The sequence below is a fragment of the Poecilia reticulata genome, chromosome 6, assembly GCF_904066995.2.
Source record: "Poecilia reticulata chromosome 6, P_reticulata-male-v2, whole genome shotgun sequence".
NCBI classification, from domain to species: Eukaryota; Metazoa; Chordata; class Actinopteri; order Cyprinodontiformes; family Poeciliidae; genus Poecilia; species Poecilia reticulata.
In genome coordinates, this window is record NC_088835.1 from 26,661,863 (window position 1) to 26,682,052 (window position 20,190).

At 40.4% G+C, this 20,190-nt stretch overlaps 2 long non-coding RNA genes across 2 annotated transcripts in view; one reads left to right on the forward strand and one right to left on the reverse strand.

Moving 5' to 3' along the window:
* Positions 1-18,604, reverse strand: part of LOC108166377 (uncharacterized) — a 31,789-nt gene extending 13,185 nt beyond the window's left edge. The window contains exon 1 of the long non-coding RNA XR_001776724.2: positions 18,513-18,604. This is a non-coding gene — a long non-coding RNA (uncharacterized LOC108166377). The remainder of the gene's footprint in view (positions 1-18,512) is intronic.
* A 250-nt stretch (positions 18,605-18,854) lies between these two features.
* On the forward strand, positions 18,855-19,861 carry LOC145552018 (uncharacterized). Its single transcript, XR_014087954.1, has 2 exons — positions 18,855-18,945; positions 19,578-19,861. It is a non-coding gene; the product is annotated as an uncharacterized LOC145552018 (long non-coding RNA).
* The last annotated feature ends 329 nt before the right edge of the window (positions 19,862-20,190 follow it).

Below are 20,190 nucleotides of genomic sequence, written 5' to 3' on the forward strand. Positions count from 1 at the left end.
ATTTAACCAGGTAAAAACCCCGGTGAGATCCAGATCTCATTTTCAGAAATCTGTAACGCACAACAACCTGGTTACACTGGTTCCCTGGTGTCACACACTCTTCAACTGCCAATACTTTTAATATAAATTTGTAATCTATCATTTTCAGGATAATAACTCAGGCAGACATGATGCAGAAAGATGCTGCTTCATAAATCAAAGAAAGAAAAAAACTCACAGAACTGAATCCGAACCAAAAACATGAAGTCAAAACCCTGATGACAAATCCAAAAAGCAGTGACAAAGTTAATCACTAGATGCATAAATGAGTAAAAACGGAGTGAACCAGAAGAGAACATGTGAGAAAAAGCTGATCAGTGGAACAAAAGAAAGGTGAGGTACTAATTAACAGAGAGGGAGACGCTGAATGAGAAACCAGAGCGCAGATTCAGAGGGAATATAATGGACTATATGGCAGAACAGAACAATGAAAACGGATCGCAGCTCAACGTGAGGGCAGTTAAAATGAGACCAAGACGGGAGTCTAATGCAGAAAACAACCAAAAATCAGCCTGTAACCAACTGGACAGGAAACGGTATGGAGGATGTCCTGGGGTTGTGAGCAAAGAGTCTCAGGAGACAAACTTGTTGACCTGGAAACGATCACCTGATGGTGCAGGTCCTCCGTCTCGCCTCTTTGGACTCAGCAGATTGAAGAGCAACATGGCTCTATTTCCTAATATGGATAATTAGACACAGACTGACGTTTAACCTTTATTTCTGTTAGTTTGGGTGATTTTCTGCTTACAGGTAATAAAACCAGAGTGGGGTAGTAACTATAGTTACATTTACTTGAGTAACTTTTTGGAAAAAATTGACTTTGAGGAGGAGACATTTTTACTTTTACTTGAGTAACTTTATTATGAAGTACATCTAATCTTAAGTAACTTCTCTGAATGAACAACAAACATGTTTTAACCAAAAAGTCACCGGATTATAGCACACACCTGCAGTTTTTGTTAGCTTCATAAGTTTTATATTGAAAGAAATGATTTGGAAAAATGTTCCTTTTGCAATAATTCCAGTAATTATTTAAATTTTATCTTTAAATACCAACATTTCTGCATAACCTTACTGTCTGACTAAGTTTTAAATATTAAATGATTGACAACTTGATCAGTTACTGAGCATTTGTGTAACCGTTTCCGTTTTGGGGCGGAGCTGTCGGTTACTGGTTGCTATGGTAACCATCAACCGCAGCCTAACGGAGCTTAATTTACTGATAAATGTCTGGAGAAACGGCATCTTCCCTCAACAAAGATAAATTCAAAGAATAAATAAGCACATTTTGACAAACTTTACATCTAAAATATTATTAAAAATAAAACCATGTTGCATATAGAACAGAGGAGTTTTATGTTTTTAACTGAATTTTTTTAAATTACATTTCAGGTTCTATATTTTTAACTTACTGCAGTCCACCTGTATAGTCGCTTTAAGATTTAAGCATCGATTACAGATGTTTCATGTTCAGAGTAACATCTTTAAGCGCGTCTCCCACCCTGACGGCTGATTTCTAGTTCTGGAGACGTGCGTGATGACAGAGGGTCTCATCTGGGCCTGAGGACAGTGAGACGGCAAAATCCAGGACAGCAACACCCAGAAATACACAAACACACATGCCACTCATTGTAATACAGGTCGTCTATTTGGCCTGACCTAGAAATGCTGTCTGCACGAAGGCTGCTCAACAAGCTGAAACAGACCGACAGGCTCAAAACACTCCAAATCCCCCCCTTCCCCTTCTCTGCTCCCCCTTTAAAAGCCTGGATTAACTCAAAAACAAGAAGAAAAAAAAAACTACACATGTAGAGAGAAATTCACAGTATTTCTGAAGGTACATTTTTTTAATGCTAAAACAAAACACCGAACAGATACGGGCTGATACCGTAGCTGATCCAAATTGAAGCTGCTGAGCGTGAGGTTGTCAGCAAAAGAAATAATTAGCTCCGGCATGTCTGCGACTTTTTCTCCGTGACTCCGTATGAGCCACACAACACGGCCAAAAGAAAGCTGGCAAACCATGGAAACAACATCTAGCAGCAGAGAGAGACACGGATACGCTCCCTCTCTTCTGCCTGTGTTCGTCTTTCCTCCTTCTGGAGGGACTGTCAGGGTTTAGGGGCGATCTCAGAGCATCAGCAGAGGAACAAGAGGCGGGCGGATGCTGAGGCAGAAGGATGTTTTGAGGGTGAAACGTCCCACTGCAGCAGGTCTGTTTGCAGACAAGGACGTGGCATGGGCATTCACCTAGATTGCACGTTTTGGGTATTTTGGGTCATGTCAAGATCATACATGACGTGACCCAAAAGGGACGGTTGTGCCGGAATATATTGATAAAGCACATTAGCAAAACTGTTAGTATTAGTAAATCATTGTCTCTGCATTTGAAAAGTTCTTAAAATTAAATAAGATTGACCATCTATTCACGGTAATCAGTTCCTCCAGAATTCTAACGATTATTTTTGTGATTTTTTTGCTATTAAAATAACAGATTTTGAAATATTTTCAAGAATCTTTGCAATATGCACTTATATAAGACATTAATTGTGACTTTTTGTTACCCACCATATTGATCATGATCTTAACATTAAGGCTGAGGGAGCAGTGTTGTAAAGGTAGTAGTGGAAATGCAACCCAAAGTTTTGCTTTTAATGTATTTTTTTAGTAATGGGGTCTAAAAACATCTGGTGGTTTTTACTAAAATGCAGACCTCGGAATTTAAGTGGCCATAAACTGTTCTTGAAACTAAAAAGAGACAACAACAAAAAAAAAAAAAAAATACAGAAAGAGATAAAAAATTTAGGATATGATTTGCTGTTTGTTTGGTTTTTTTTGCTAATCTGACAAACATGTAAAATCCTTTTTTTTATTTTAAGTCTACAAAGAACTACAGATATCTGCCTGCTTTGCTTATTTCATTAAAATATTATATGGTTAGTTTATTTAGCAAGTAAAAAATATATATAATTTTTCCGATTATAAATAAAAGTACTAAAAATGTTGTGACCCCAGGTCTAGTTGCAACTTGACATTTTTGGCCCACATGTTAGAGTTTGGACACCACTGCTGTAGATTCTTTACTTTTGTTCATTTTCTCTTTTTAGAGCAGACTTTCTCAAACCACCAGTCGTCCGCGGGCGCCCCCTAGAGGTCCGCAAGGCATTACACGGAAACCACCGTTAATTTGCCGTGACGTCATCTCCAAGCGCGAGGCTAGAGCTAGCTTATCAAAAGGATTGGGTTTTAAAATAATAATGGGTAAGTGGCGTAAAACCAAGGCACTCAAAAGAAAAACTGAAGATATTGGTGGAAAGAAAACAACGTCAGGATTACTTATACGATGGGAGGAAGTCATTCCTGCTGAGTTTTGATGTGTCCTAGCGATTCGATTCTTTTGAACGGCTCTTTGCTGTCTACATTTCAAATAGCCCTAAAATGTTACTAATGCACATAAGACAACTTCTTTATTGATTTCCATGTGTTTGACATCATTAGAAAGCTTAGAATCTGTTCATACTCAAAATGCCCTGAATAAATTTGTGTATTTGTGAAACCACCATTCTCATCAAGTTGAACAAAACTAAAAAAAAACAAGAAGTGAGTTATAGTTCAAGTTAGGTGGACTGAGTGTTTGTTAAATGCATTAAGAGGTCCTCAGCCTTAAAATGTTTGAGGAAAAAGTGCTTTAGAGGCTTTTTCTGCCTTTCACTGAAACACAAGGCCTCTCTAGTATTTGGAGTACAGCAAACCTCTTGCTGTTCACCGTGTTATAGTGTTTTTTTTTTGTTTTGTTTTTTTACTGGTCCCCTCTCTCCTCACCCTCGTCATCTCCTCATGCCTCCATCCGCTCTCCACTTGCCAGTGTGACAGCGGCGCTCAGGCAACCTCTAATCTAAACCAGATGAGCTAGAAAAACACACGCTTCCACCGCCGGTTGCTTTCCCCATTAAGAAGCCCGTCATTTCTGCCTCCAATCACAGAGCAGACTCCTGAGGTTCACCAGAGAGACTGCATATTTAACAACGCGGACAAGCCAGAAAAACTCTTCTGAGTGATTTAGAGCGACATTCGGTGACGTCGCCGCAGCAGCGTTCTGCCATGTGGCACTCTTGAGCTAAAATCATGGCACCTGCTGCGAAAGCACCGCTAAATCATGCTGCTCTCTTTTCAGGAAAGTTTTTTTTTTTTTTTGCTGCAAGCTAACCACTAGTCATGGCTGAAGCTTTCAGCAGAAACACGCCACGTCTCGAGGGGGACGGTTCTTGTCCCATCTCGTCACTTTTGCTCCTGCTTTTACAGACCGCAAAGCGAACGGCAAACATGCCGGGTTAGCAGTGAAGCAGAGGAGGCACTGGGAGGGCAGTAAAGCAGGGGGGGAAAAAAATCAACTACGCTGTTGATTTATTGAGAGAGATAACCAACGTGCATGACAAAACAAGTGCTCTAAACCACAACTGCAATTTTAAGCAATCTTCTTTTGAAAAGAGGAAAAAGAAATATGTGAGAACAGACCTTTCCAAAGTAAAGAACGGGAGTCAATACAATGGAGACGTTTGTTCAAGAATAATTTGATACAATTATGGACCTATAAAGTATTTTAGTAGTTTGCATTTTACTTGTCAACAGCAGGAAACTCAAGAAAACCTGAAAACCCATGACCCAGTCCGTTTATTTTCTGTAACCTTTTTATCCTTGCAGGGTTCCTTTCGCCTGTTTCCAGAGGACATCCTGAATGGGTCGGCGGTCCGTTCCAGGAAAACCTACAGACCCGCGGCCATGTTCACTCCTAGTGGGGATTTAGATTAGTCATTTCACCCAACATGCAGGTTTTTGGACAGTGGGAGAAGTCAGAGTATCCTGGAAAGCACCAAACTCCACACAGAACCCAGGACCCAAAAAATATGCAAACCATAAGCTACTGGCATTTTAAACAGCGCAACTTGCCATTAAGGTATAAAGCTGCATTATGTAGCTTTCACAAACAATTATGTTTTTACATATTTGTTCAAATGATCACTGTCATGACAGAGACAGAGAACCTCCAGGTTCTGCTTACAACATGGTTCTCGCCGAGTATTTGATCATTCTTCTCTGAATTGAATAATATATTTCTATTGGATGGTTTCCTGGAAAAGATCCGACTCCTATACAGCCCCACACAGGGGAATTGGATTCTGGACTTCCTGACCAACCAACCTCAGACTGTCAGGATCCACAACACCGCCTCGTCCTCCATCACCCTTAGCACTGGCTCGCCGCAGGGCTGCGTGCTGAGCCCCCTCTTCTTCCCTCTGCTGACGTATGACTGTTCATCAAGACACTGCAGAGAGGAGGTGGAACACCTGGTGCAGAGAAAATAACCACTGCATCAACGTGAGGAAGACAAAGGAGACAGTGGTGGATTTCAGACGGGACAAGGATTGTCTTTAGTTTCCAGCTACAGGTACCTGGTACCTGGTGTGCATATATCCAGCAACCTCAACTGGAGTGCCAGGAAGGCCCACCAGCATCTCCACTTCCTCAGGGAGCTCAGTCCTGGGGAGCTTCTATCGCTGTGTGGTGGAGAGCATTCTCTGCATTACTTGCATCACCATGTGGCGCGGAAGCTGCACTACTGCTGAGAGGTCGGCTCTGCAGAGGGTGGTTAAAGCTGCATGGAGGACTGCGTGAAGCAGCCTCCCCTCCGTCATGGACCTCTTCATAGCACGATGCAGGAGGAGAGAGCTCCACATCATGACGGACTCCACCCAGCCGCTCCTCCCAGGCAGGAGGCTGAGGGAAGACTTCTTCATCTGGGACCTGAGTTTGAATTTCGTACCACAAAGCAAGCAATTGCGAAATGGCATGACAATGAAGATTCTTGAATCCCTGAAGATTGTCCGCAAATTTTCAATTGGGTCGATGTCTGGGATTAGGGATTATTTTCAAACTGTGCCCAGGTTTTAACTTTAGCTATTTTCTTTCTTTCTGTAATTCATTGGATTTGGCTGTGAGATGCTTGACATTTAGTCATTTATTTTAAGGTTTGAATCTTTGTAGAACGTAATGTGCAATATCAGAGTCAAATGAAACTTTAGGATTTAACATGAAAATAATATCAATAATTTTGGTCCCTGCTTACGTTTTCAACATGCTTTGCACAGAAACGCAACACATAATAAAGGTTGAGCAGGTCTGTTATGTGACTGAGGTTCATAAATCAAACTTCCTTTCTCTCCTGAATTTGTGCAAGTGTATTTTTAACTTTCCCTGGAGATGGTGAGATAAATCCTGCAGCAGAGGAAGAGGTGAAAGGTCAGCAAGGCGCATCTTAGCCGGTGTCATGACTCATGCGGCAGAACCAGCTGTAATGGCTGCTCCTTCTCATCCACATGCCGTCTTACACTCCACCTTTTCCATCGCCACCCACCCACCCACCTCCAGCTCAGAGCGGAGGGTGCGAAAGACGGAGACGGCAAAAGTTCAATAAGCAGCGCGACGTAGGAGGTGAGGGAAAAACATTTAGAAAGCGAGAAAAGAAAAAAAAAAGTTTCCTCAGAGTGCGACTCCTCATTTCTCAGGACACATCTAAGTTAATAACAGCGGCAGGAGAGAGAGCAGAGTCAGTATCGCACAGTAACGCGCTCAGCAGCGAGCCCCACATGAATCAAAATGACAAAGGCAATCTAGCGACAAATTCTCTCACGCTGGCTATAAACGGCTCGGCTCCCCGGAAGACCGGATGCGGCGAAGTGCCGGCTGGGAAAACGAGGGAGTGAAATTTAAGAAATAAAACTCAATTACTCAGGTGAACAGCCTCTACCACGCCACGGCTTACTCCCTCCAGTGGAGTTGATCACATTCTGGTTTACTGGACTCGTCGTGAGGGTTTTGGCTTTTTGTGAGGTGGAATGGCTTTCACAGAGCCACCTCAGAAGAGGAGCTGCTCTGTCAGGAAAGGTCAGGTGTGCGCCATGATCCCTGCAGCTGAAAGATGACCTGAAAGCTAAAATCCACAGATGGAGGTAGAAAACAGCAATTTAACTCACTGCAGTAAGTGAACTGGTCTGCCAGGTAAACACATCTTGGAGTGGAATAGAGGGTGCACACCGTTTTAAAATGATTAACTTAATATTTTATTCACTAAAACTTAACATTTGAAAACAAAACTGCAAAGTCTCTTTTCTTTTACTGTTAAAAGCTGCATTTTATTTACTAACCAGAGGCATTTAGAGACTGTGGTATGGCTATACTTCCTAAAAACATGCATGTCACTAGCTTCATAATAAAAATGCTCAGATATATCAAACTCTAAAGAAATCTGGATCACTTCGAAGAACAACATTTCTTCATAACAGAAGTCCTTCCGGTGCAATTATGCAGAAATTTTACATTGAGAAGTGTCAGCCTATTTTAACTCATTTTCTTTAAGAGCATTAACACATTTGTATATTTTAAGTGGAGCAACAATTATGTAGATTTCCCAAATAATTCACTGCAGCTTGAAAGCAGCTTTCTCCCAAGTTGAATCAAATGTTCAACTTGGGAACATTTAAATGTTTGTGCGCTTAATTGGATTGACAAATAATCTAATCTGTACTGCAAAAACAAAATCTTATCCAGTATTTTTGCTTAGTTTCTAGTGGAAACAATATACAATATATGGAGAGACTTACATTTTCTGTTTTATTTAGTATTTTTTTTTGGTTCCTAAATGACTTGGGGTTAGGGAAGCTGTCTAGTCACCCCAGGGCAAAATGGTCGACTATACCCCATTTTGCCTTTTTTAAAATTTTTTTAAAAGATTTTATTGTCATTAATATCCTTTTTTTGACCGTTGGAAAACAGTATAAATGTGGAAAGAGGAGAAAGGAAGATATGCAGTAAAGGTTTTGAGGTCAGGAATCGAATTCAAGATGGCCGCTCGCTCCGTCGCCAAACCACACAATGTCCCCATATCGTCCTTTTTTATTTTAGGTCCCAACCATGCATTAATTGCCAGATAACTCATTATTGACAAAGTAATTTTTAGTAATCTACTATACAGACATTAGGTTATATGACTCTAATTTCTGATATTCAAGGTTTTCGATAATATATGGGAGCATATTACTGTCAAATGTCTGGAGATTCAAATGAATCATATGCAGATCAGAAGAAAAATAAATGGAAATAGGGTGTAATACAAAGTGTCCAGAAACCAATATCCTATATAGATTAAATGTAAACATTTATATTATCTTTTTGAGCAATAATTCATGAAAATCCACCAACTACACAACAGTTTCAATGTGGCCTCAAAATGGAAGTACAAATAGACGAAACAGAAACAGGCCAGATTGAAATTCGGTCAACTGACAGAGGGTCAAAGTGACCCAAAGCATTCAGAGCTTTTTATGGTGTGAAAACATGAACATACAAAATGGCTTGCAGATGGCCAAACCTGAGGGATTTGATTACCGACCATTACAGATCTATCACGTTATGCAATTTAAATGGAAGGACAATAATCTTTCTGTATGATAATCCACCCAAACTCCTGATTGAAGAACTATCTAAAAATGATGTGGAGTGACAGCCAGGTGAAGGTGAGAGAAAGAGGTTAAAGTTTTAGTTTAGTCAGATCCCAGGTGCAGCCAGAGCCTCTTTACACAGAAAACCTTTTATAGCTTGGACGGCGACGCACCGCACAGTCCAGTTACCCCCTCTCTGCCTGTTCCCGCCTCATAAAGGCCTTAACTGGTCTCACATGAATCTTTTGTCCGGTGGATCAGTGATTGGCTGAATCCTTGGAAATAAAGGCTGTAACTTCAAAGGGTGAAGCAGTTCATTGCCTCACAGATGAGCTCATCCTTTCCAGCTGTGTGGTCAGCGTGAGGAGGCCTCCTCTTCATCCAAGACACCAAAAATTACCTGGACCTGAGCCATCACAAACAAACAATGAAATATGGCCAAGATGCGTCAAAAGGCCCTCGGCTGTCAGGTGAGGAAAAATCAAGGAAGAAGAATAAAACAATAATAGTGAACCTGAAGGCTCTTCAATGGGGCATTGCATATTGTTAGAGAGGAGAGAAAAAAAAGCTGAATTAACTCTTAATGCTTCAATATTCCAGTGAAAACTTAATTTATTTATATCTACAAACCAACATATCATGTTTATGAGCTGCAGCGGACTGACAGGAAGTTGACTGAATACCGTCCATGATCATTTTCCTGAAAATAAAAAATGCTTTCCGACTTCTTTAAAATATAACACAAGGCAGAGGAAAAATAATTACGACATCTGACAACTTATTTGCTTTCACAGTCTCCTGTGTGCAGCTAAATGTGCAAAAAAGACCGTTTATCCAGTTGCTGAGCACATGTTCGCATTAGTTACTCAAGCACGAGGGTGGATCAAGAAACATGCAATACCTCAATAAGGTTTGCATGCAACATCAGTTTTTAACTCTTAAATCACAAGCCTCTCCTGGTTTGTGTCGACCAATGCAGTGTGCATGAGGCGAAATTAAAAAACTAAATTTCAACCAGCAATTGGTTGAAGAAAAATTCTAAAAGTAACCTTGATTTGGTTCTGACCCCACAGTAAAGAAGATGTAAAGCTTGGCATCAGTTGAAAAATCTTATTAAAAGTGTTGTGAACATCTGGCGATGAATGCATGCATTCACAAAGCGCCGTCATCCAGATGAGGACGTTTTTCTGGAAAGGCTTGGCAAGCATGAACGAAAGCTGCCTCCAACTTCCTGCACTGATAAATATGTGGATTGAAAGAATGACTGTAAGAAGCTGTTTACATTTTCTACAGACGCTGTATGTCTGTATGTCACTGATTTTACAACAGTGTCCAAGTGTGACCACAGTCTCCGGCGGTGCGGTCTGGACAGAAGCTGTGTTTGCTTGTGGTTTGTTGAGTTTGGTTTCCCCTCGGCGGATGGAGGTCAGATGAAGTCGTGATGGGAGCCGAAGTGGTTCAACCCACCACCTGACCTCTGCTGCTCCTCTCTCTGCCTCCAGGCTTTTTCTGCAGCCACTCAGCAAAAAGGAAAGAGCGAATGAACGACGTGACAGAAGCACATTTACAGCTGATTGTCTGGTAATGAAGCGTGATTAATGAGACACTGAAACGGTTCATCCTAATTAGAAGCACTTTAGTGGAACTACCAGCAGGTCCAGTTCGCTCCGTGTAATCACAACATCAACTGTTTTCTCCTTAACAAACTTCCACCAACACTTCAGGTAAACTTTAAGCTTTACTGTCCGCCAAGGGGTAATTCGCTTTGCAGACAGCAAGGACAAATTGCAGATAAATACACAACATAAAGGAAAAAAACAATAATAAAAATACTCCACATCCATGTAGCACACAGAACAATTATTTACCATCACAGTCAGTTTTAGGCTCATCTCAAATTATTAATGAGACCTAACATTTATGCCTTTTTCACTGCAAAAACACAAAATCTTACAAAGTATTTTTAATCTAGTTTCTAGTGCAAATATCTTAGTACACTTGAAATAAAACAAAACTAACTTACAAGTAACTTTTCATCAAGAAATATGAGCTTGTTTTAAATCAATCATTTCTTAGTATTGATGAAAAAGTACTTGTTTCACAGGCAGATTATTTTATAACATGGAAAAAATGTTTTGTTATGAGTGAAATAATCTGCAGGTGGAACTAGAAGTGGGTTGCTAGGTGACATCCTGGGCTTGGCTGGGGTTGCTAGGTAACCGCAAAGCGCCTGTTGGTAGTGACATAAGTGAACTAATCTGCCACAGTTGACTTAACTTGCATTTTCAAGGCAGGGGGTAGACTTTCAAATTAAACCACCTTCTGATGTTTTACAGTGTATTAGCCTCAGAGGTCAAGCGGTTGTCGATGATTGGCCACAATCCTGGTCATCGAGCAAAGACACAATTACAGAGTCGTCAGCAAACTTCATAATGTTCCTGTCCTTAGCTGGACTGTGACACCGTTTAGTGTAGAAGTTAAAGTGGTGGAAGGACACGGACCTGAGGGGAGTCAGTACACACTTTGACTTTTGCTGCAGTCGCACACAGAGCATCTTACGCAAAACTAAAAGCATTCCAGCACATTTGTTTCTGCTTATGCATCTGGCTGATGTTTTAATCTTCCATCTCTTTTATGAAGTTTGGCTGTGCCAAAAAAAAAACTTACGACCTCAAACGGTTTGAACGAAAGAACATTAGTTGTACCTTAATTGGGTTTTTTTTTCTCTCCTCCTTTTAATGAATATCTGCACATGAATTCTCTGACTGGATGGATTAAGACTTCCTTTTGGAGTGAGCAGAGCAGAAAACCTCAGATGTTCTCCCCATGAACTCATCCTTCAGCCTGCTGAGCTAAAACATCTGTGTTCCTTCGTTTCTCTCTGCAGTTTTCCACTGAGTCCTCAGTGGGATCCCCTCAGGATTTTGTTGGTGAACAACACATGGTGCACATGGGAACATGAATGGGCTCAGAGAGGAAGTGTGTAAAGCAGAATAGTTCATTTTACTGGTACTTCTGTTTATTTGGTCCAAGCCAATTGCTATTTCACATTAACAACCCTCACTCAATCACCTTTTAGTATCCTAGAAAGCTGTTCATCAAGTCCAATAATCTTTGAATAAATTTGGAGCACTGTGAAGAATCCAGAGTTATAAAGTAAAAATGTAGAAGTACTTTGATACAGTTAAAGGAATCCAAGACTAGTTGAACATGGCCTAAATAAGTTGTAATTTTCCTATTCACTAAAAATTGTTGTTTGTGATGCACCATAACTCATAATTACTTCAAAAATGTATATATTTTGTTATATTTTTCACCCACGGAGGTCACCATTTTTTCACTTGCTGGGTTAATGACGCGTTTTGGTCCATTCTGTACTGGAATCTACAGAGGAAACACAGGAAGGCTAACTTTACCCGAGTTGTTTTTTAGCATGTTGCATTTGACTGGTGTAGTTTTAGATAATGCCACACTGTGTCACTATTGGGTGTAATTTAAATCAATCAATCAAATTTTATTTGTATAGCACATTTCAGCAGCAAGGCATTTCAAAGTGCTTTACATGATTAAAATAAAAACAGCATGTGACATTGAATAAACAGTGAGAAAGAGAAAGAGATTTAAAGATAAAAACATTAAAACCCGCACCCCTTTTAGGACTTCAGTTAAACGTCGTTTAACTGGGCTTAAACCTCAGAGTTTTAGTCAAAACGCTGTTTAACAAGGGTAACTTTAGTTAAACGACGTTTAACTGGGACGTTTTCTGGGACGTTTTCTGGGGGGGCTTTACATCATTAAAACGTAGAAAAGAAATAAAAAGAAATTAAAAACATTACATTGAATAAACAGTGAGAAAGAGAGAAAAAAAAACAAAAAAACCCTCAGAGTTTTAGTTAAAACGCTGTTTAACAAGGGTACTCAAAAAACAAACAAACAAAACAAAGAAAAAAGATTTTAAAAAAAACAGTGAGTTGAATCTGGATGCTTCCCACATAAAAAACATAAAAAACGCAGTGGGAGAGAGCCGGATCTGAACACAACTTCTGAAGGACGTAATTTGTGCTCTCAACATTTCTCTCCAGAAGACTTTGAGTAATTTGTGTGAACAAATCTGACAAGGGATCCAACAGGTGATCGTTACCTTAAAGAGCTAAAAATAAATGCCGTGCTGACAGTTTTTATCCACAAAGTGCCTAAACCCCGCTGCCACTGGAGCGAAAAACACTGGGAGAATCATCAGACAGACAGCACTGGAAGCTCTTTAAATGCTAATGGAGCTCTGCAGCAGTAGTACTGGCGGCACTACTTCCTCCCCAGATGAAGAACAGACCGGACACAGAGCTACCAAAGTACTTACTGGATCACACAGTCCAATCAGAGGCAAGTGTCATTCATTGTTTCATTTACGACGACAAAGGCAACAGCAGCAAACACCAACTCTTATGGCCAACTCTGTCCTCTGTTTGGTCCTTCTCCTCATCATCACATCTTATGATTTCCACATGCCCATTGATTTCAACGCGCACCACTTCAATTTGAAAAGGCTTAAAGATGTTACTCATCCCTTTGTGGCAGTTGGACCATTAGTCCTCATTTACCCAGAATGCATTGCAGCGTGAATAACATGGCAATATTCGTGTGGCAGTATTTTACAAAACTTCATAAAAACTAAACAGCCTGCAGTATTATTACTGTATCTAAAGGAAATATTTCTCAAATAAAGTCTATTGTCACAACTAATCATGCATCATTTTAAGTAGGTTTTTCAGGTATCAGTACTTTACAGAAGACCATTTACTTTTACTCTGGCATCTGTTTATCTTGTTATAACTAACGTTGCTCTTCAAACTGAAAGTCTTTCCTTTAACATTCTGACAGAAATTCAACATGTGTTCATTCTCTCACTACATCGCAGGTGGTTTGTTGTTTCTAAATCATGTTCCCTTTGAACATGCTTACTTATTAGATTTGACTAAAAAGCTACATGCATCCAGTGATAGAACATTTATTTCAGTCTTTAGGGACTCGAGACCAGAATTGGATTTTGAAATTAAAGATTTGCGACTTGGTACAAAAAAAAAAAAGTCCTTGTATTTATCTCTAGTTGAAGGTGAAACCACTCTGCTGTGTTCTTTGCAGAATTTGCCTGAAAACAGACAGAATCTCTGCTGGCTGAGTCCAGGAAAAACACGGCAAAGAGAGCAGCGGCAAGACGGAAACGGAGAAAATGAGCAAAATACGGGAGAAGAGCGGGGTGTGGGGGGGACGACACAGACACCCACAGCAGGGGGGCATGCTGTTCTCCGTATTAGACTGTCAATGAATCTCATTAACATGGCTTCTCTAATCAGCAGCTGCGAATGTTCGTCTGAAGGCCATCCACCTCCTTCCTTGCATTCTGATTACTCTGATGCGTAAATCTACCGTTGCTTTTTCCTCTTATATCTAAAAGGGTTTGAATTAAACTCTTTGAGCGAGGCGTCTGAGTTGCTCTGCGTTTCCATTATGTCCGCTGGGCTTTCCTTTTATGTGAAACGCAGCAGGCTGCCATGTTGAAGATATCCACGGTGCCCTTGTCACATCGTGACAGGCTCGTTTTCCATCATTTCCACTCAGCAAGCAGCGGAGACAAATGAAGGCTCAAGCTGGAAAGTTTTTCCACATGACAGCATTTTGATAAAAAAAAAAAAGGGATATTAAAAACCACAATGCTAAAAACCTCAGTGAATTTGCGCAGTACAGGTCCATGAAAGAGAACATAACCAATAGGACAAAAACTTCTACAATAAAACAGATTGGAGAAAAGAACTAAAAAAGGCAACAAAAAAAATTGTGAGTAGAAGAAAAAAAGGAATATTGATAAGAATAGCCTGATAATTTCTGCTCAACTGCAATTAAAAGTCGAGCTACACAGAACCTTCAAAGTATTAGCTGCAGCAATACAAAGACGTCACAAAGAACATCTAGAAGCACCTCGAGCTTCTTCTGGGAATATGCTTCTGTAACAGTTTTACCAGATATTAAAGTGTCGGCCTATTTAAGCACTTCAAAACCTTAAAAATCAACTATAAAATGGTAAATTAGGTTTGATTTAATCAATTAATCTGAAATGGTAAAAGCTAGACTACCGCACTGACCCGTTTATCAAACTTTACCTTTCTAGACCCAACGTGTCGGCAAAGACAGTTTTATAAGCCAAATTTGCAGAACCGTAATTCTGCACTATCTTCCTGACTACCAGGAAAAAAAATATTGTCCAATCACCATTTTTTTTTAATCCCACAGTCTTTGTAAGATAATAAAAGGTTTTATGCACTTACTCTGTCTCCTCCCATAAAATGTGTTACTGATAAATGCCATTTTTATGAATTAGAAAAAGGTACGTACAAAAGTCCCACCCCATCACATGTGGTATCATGGAAAAGCCCTAAATGTCCTCTGTAGATACCAAAAGGAATTAATTCAGTAGAAAGCAGGAGGTGGGAGATAGTTCAGTAGAAAGCAGAAGGTGGGAGATAGTCAAGTTTAGAAATGTCCTCTAAAGAGGACAAAAACGAACTACTGGTAGTCAGGAGATTAACTGAAAAAAAAAAAAAAAAGGTTTCTGAAAGAGGAGACGTTGCACTTGAACTGATCCGACTAAAATCTCATCATCTAAGAATGATTTTGTGCAAAAACAAATGTAATAAACATGTTTTCCGTCGACCACAGACCTATCCTACTCTGTTAAAGGAAGCATAGAATATCAGCTTTAAAATAAGCATCAGATTAAAGTGTTTTAAATCCAACAATACAACCATTTTCATTGTTGAAATATGGGAACCACGTATTGTTTTTGTCCACTTCACCATTTTGTGCCACTATGTGAACTATAATTTGGGATTGGAAGGTCATAGAGATTCACCCTTAAAGGTGTCCATGAACATATGTGTCACAGGAACCCATCAGCATTCGCTTTGCTCATAAAACAGGAAGGTCTGGCTCCATAGAGGGGCTTTTTCACGTTTTTATTTGCACCATGCTTTTCCGTAATGAGAGGGACTCAATCATGGGCTCAACCGTGAACGTGATATTTGACTGTCTTCTGAGGAATTTGCGTGGCAGAAGATAAAACGGGAGATTCGGAGGTTGGAGGCAAACAGACGTGCCAGATGCATTCCCAGGACCACACATGTTCATTCTTTATTCAGGATCAAATTCTGCCAATACTGGGAAATCTGGATTCCACAGCTTTAAAAGCAACCGGAGCAGATTCCTCCATTTCATCTCTAAGGGCGACAAAGAGGAGCTACTGAAGCTTTTTAAACCCCTAACTTAATTTATAGACACTCAATCTGCAACAGTTCTGACTCCCATCATCGGATCCAAAGTGATTTACAATCTACTTGCTAATTTTTCTCAATTTTCACTCCTCAGCAACTTTGTTCCAATTCCCGTGAAAGCTTGGGGTGTATTCCTGGCGCAGCGTGTTCAGATAGGATAAATAAATCAAGCGCAGACCCAACAGAGAGCAGGGAAAGCGACTGGAACAAGCAGCATGGAACAGAAACAGGCATATGGTGAAGACGCTGGAGCTTTTCTGCTGCACGAGAGGCGGACGGCTTCTCTCTCACAGACTCACAGATCTAATTGAGTCAGCTGATGTTTAAAGTGGGATTTACTGAGTAAATGTTTATAGAGGCATCGCAGCTCTTGCCGCCTCAGCCACAGATGTGGCAATGTCCCAAGAACCTCCAGAAAAACCAGTTAGCAGGTTTGCACCAGGTGACAGCGCTACCAAGCTGCTAAACGATCACACACTAGAAAATTACATTTCCCCACACAGCCCCAGTAATTTCTAACACTGAAATGATCTGCCGTTAGGCAAGTTCATAAAGTGCAGCACATCTGGCAAACTCGAGGCTCATGGGCCAAATCAGGCCCGCTGTAGCTTTTTATGTGGCCCTCTAGACTCCAAATTACATCAGTAAATCCCTCCAGTTTTTCACATATCTCTAAACTTCACACAAAATCAACAGATTCCCACATTTTTTCTCAAAATTGGCCAAAAACTTTGAGCTTAAGTGACTGTTGCCTCAGCCTTACTTGATGTCAAGTTGCTTCCGTGATCAATAATTAAATCGATTAATAAAAAGTCACATTAAACATCATATATTAGCAAAAGTATCATAAAAATTCCTTACAAATATTTCTGAAACAGCGCCACAGAATCTGTGATTTTGTTTGCAAAAAAACAACAACAAATAAAACAAAATCCTTGATGGACTGATCAGTCTGAAAAGACGTTCAATATTTTATTTGAAGAAACGCTTACTGAATGCTGAAACAGTTAAACTATTTTAACAGTTTAATGGGCGTTTCACCATTAGGGAATTATTTACATAAAACAAGCTCCTATATGTAGTTGAAACGTTTCTTGCAACTTAGTTCTGTCTTAATTTATGTGTACTAATATATTTGAACAAGAAACTACATTAAAATATTAGATTTTTGTGTTTTTGCAGTGTGATTCTACATACGCTTAATGCTACCGGCTGACCGACAGCCATTGACTAAATCATTTTTACATTTATTTGAGGCCTTCAAATCACAAGGAAGTTGGTTTGTATGTCTAATGGCTGACACGTTCCTTCTCGGTGTTTTAGTCAGAAGAAAGCTTTCCATTTTCAGTTACAACCTAAGCCACTGACCACAGGGAGAGATTATAAATTTACCAGCCAACAAATGAGACTCTCAAAAGGCTTATGTTGTCTGAAAGCGCACACAGTTGCCACCACATTTATATTCCACACACAAACACAGCCATGAAGGCTGGAACAGTTGATCCAGTATCAACCCTGGTCCCAGTAGGTTAGCCGGAGAAAGATCCCATTAAACCGTGTAACTGCTGCAGCAGCGAGCAGAGGAGGGGGAATACACCGCTGACCTCCATCTGCTGTGGTCAGCTCGGCAGCGGAGTCAGCAGAGTCGGAGCTTATCCCGTGTCTGATAAAGAACCTGAGTTCAGAACAAATTGAGAGAGAAAAGGGAAAAGCAGAGGTGGATGGAGAGCGGCGAAAACAGCCGTCCGCAACAAATGCGCTGTGAGGCTTTCGTATCAGGGTGACAGGTGCATTATCACGGGTTAATGAGAAGCCCGGTGCCGCCTGTAGCTGCAATCAGGGGAGCGCTGCCTCCGCTGGCACCGCCATCAATCAGACCAGACAGGAACCCTCACTCAAGAGTACGGAGCCGCAGACATAGAGGTGGAGGCCGCCCGCACAAACAGCGCGAATACGCCGTCAGAGTAGCGTACGTGCAGTGAGTACGCATGCGCATTAAGAGGTCCGCGTCAGTTAGAGCTCAGTTCAGCATACGCGACAAGATACCAAAAAAAAAATACATAAGTCAATAAATTGTTTTTAATGATAAATAGACGGATATACATGCATCGTTGTTGTTGTTTCAAAGTGTATTTAAAGCAGAGTCTAGTTGCAGCTGCACTCCAACAACAAAACACGACTCAGGACGTCATACAGCTGTTAATAACAAAGTGTGTGACGTGTTTATTGAACTGAGCGACTGAAATTGTTTTCCCAAGTTGTTTATTCATGGCTTCTACTTGTTCCAGTCTAATTTGTCTGTGAACGTAACACACCTGGTTGGGGCTCACAGACAGCGGTATTTACAAGAGTTGGAAACAGCTAGCTTAGAAACCGACCCAAACCTGACGTGTTGATCAAATTACCACTTTGCCTGAATTCAAAACACGATTTATATCACTGCCGTAAACAGCTTTTCTCCTTTATTTACACCGGAGCAGCATTAAAAACGTACAAAAGACGAGATGCTAACCCGTTTTTTTCCATACATGCTAGGCTACGTGACGGTGCGCAGCATCGTCTCCATGGTTACCAACGGTTACCTTCTCCATAATGCGATATTTGATTGCATATTTCTAATCACACTTATAAAGTATATGAACGTTAATCTTCTTACCTTGTAGAAAGTGTTCGCTGCAAATCAGGGCTGCCAGTAATAATTATTAACGGCTGTAACTTTCCTCATTAAAAGTCATAAAATAAAATGACAAGTTTGGTTTCTAAGCTTGTGTGTTTCTGCATCCGACCGCGCAGCAACCTATGACCATTCTTAAAGTGAAATCAACTAAATAAAATTGATATTAGCTTCCAGATGTCTGTTTTTAGACTGGCTTTCCGTCATCGCGGGGTGGGGCGGAGTTTCGAAAAGAGTGACGTCACGTGCAAACGGCCGTCAGTTTGTTTTATGCGTCACTCTGATAACGTATGCTGACCTGACATAACACCGGCCCACATATGAGCTCAGCATCGGCTCATTTCAGCCCGAAGTGCTCTGATGGAGCAGCATTACCGCGTTAATTTGGTGCGGGAGATTGCGGAGTGATTATGAGGTATTTACGGACACAATGAGGGATAATTAGCACTTCAAGCACAGATCTCAGGTGTGATCATCAAACCGTGTTAACTGTACCGCAGCACATAATACGGTGCCGGATGTATTCAGGTTTTAACTAGAGGCCTTGAAAGGCTTCTTTTTTTTCTCCCTCCAGCTGGAGATCTTATTATAAATAATAACGCAATACATTGTCCTGAGCCAAATAACAGCTTTTCACTGCGAGGATTTTTGCTTTTCTGGCTTGTTTGTCCCTTTTCCCCTCTTTAAGGTTTACTGTAATGAGAAAGGTTATGCAGAATTTGCTTTTACTTTCGTTGCTAGGGAGACAACAAACTTGCAAACTACCCCTACTCAATAATAAATGTTGGAATCACAAAGTTAGTTTGCACAATAAAAAATGATACAGTGTGTTTAAAAAAGTATTTGCCCTCTTGGATGTTTTACACTTTTTATTGCTTTTACAAATCAAACGTGATCAAAAATATGGACTCGCTTTAAAGTGACTGACTGTAGTCAAGGTCTGGAAGGTTGCTATGACAACAGCAGATCTTTAGTGTATTGTGGTACTAAGCCTTTCAGTGATTTATAAACTAACAGAGGTCATTTAAAATCTATTCTGAGTTACAGGAGTCAGTGGAAGGACTTTGGAACTGGATGATGTGCTCCAACTTCCTGGTTTTAGTCAGAACTACAGCAGCAGAGTCCTGGAGGACAATTTGTTTCCGTCGGCAAGAGAACATTTATTATCCAGCAAGATAACGACCTGGAGCATCCAGCTAATGCAGAAATGGTTTTATGTCACTATTTAGTTGACATTTAAGGATTTCTTTTGTCAACCAAGTCAAAGCTGTAGCTTTAAAGGGTGAAACATCCAAGGGAGTGAATATGTTTCATTAGCACTGTAAACAAAAGTCAAATTTAAAATAAAAAATGTTTCAGTTCTAAACAAAAATAAACATTTTAAAGGAAACTTTGGCTAAATATTTACATTTTAACCTCAGGATTATTTGTTCATTATGACTTAATGTGAAACATTTGGCTGCCAAGTATTATCAGATTCAAATAGTAGGAAGAGCTAATTAAACAAGCCATCAAGACAAATGTTTCATCTGGTTGAAGCTAATTTGATTTCATGGGCGGATAAACAAGCTGCAGGGCCTGAGGGCAGTGATTTGTTGTCCCCCCCTCCCCCTCGCTCCCCCACACTGACATCGTTTTGACCTGGCAACCAGTGAGCAAC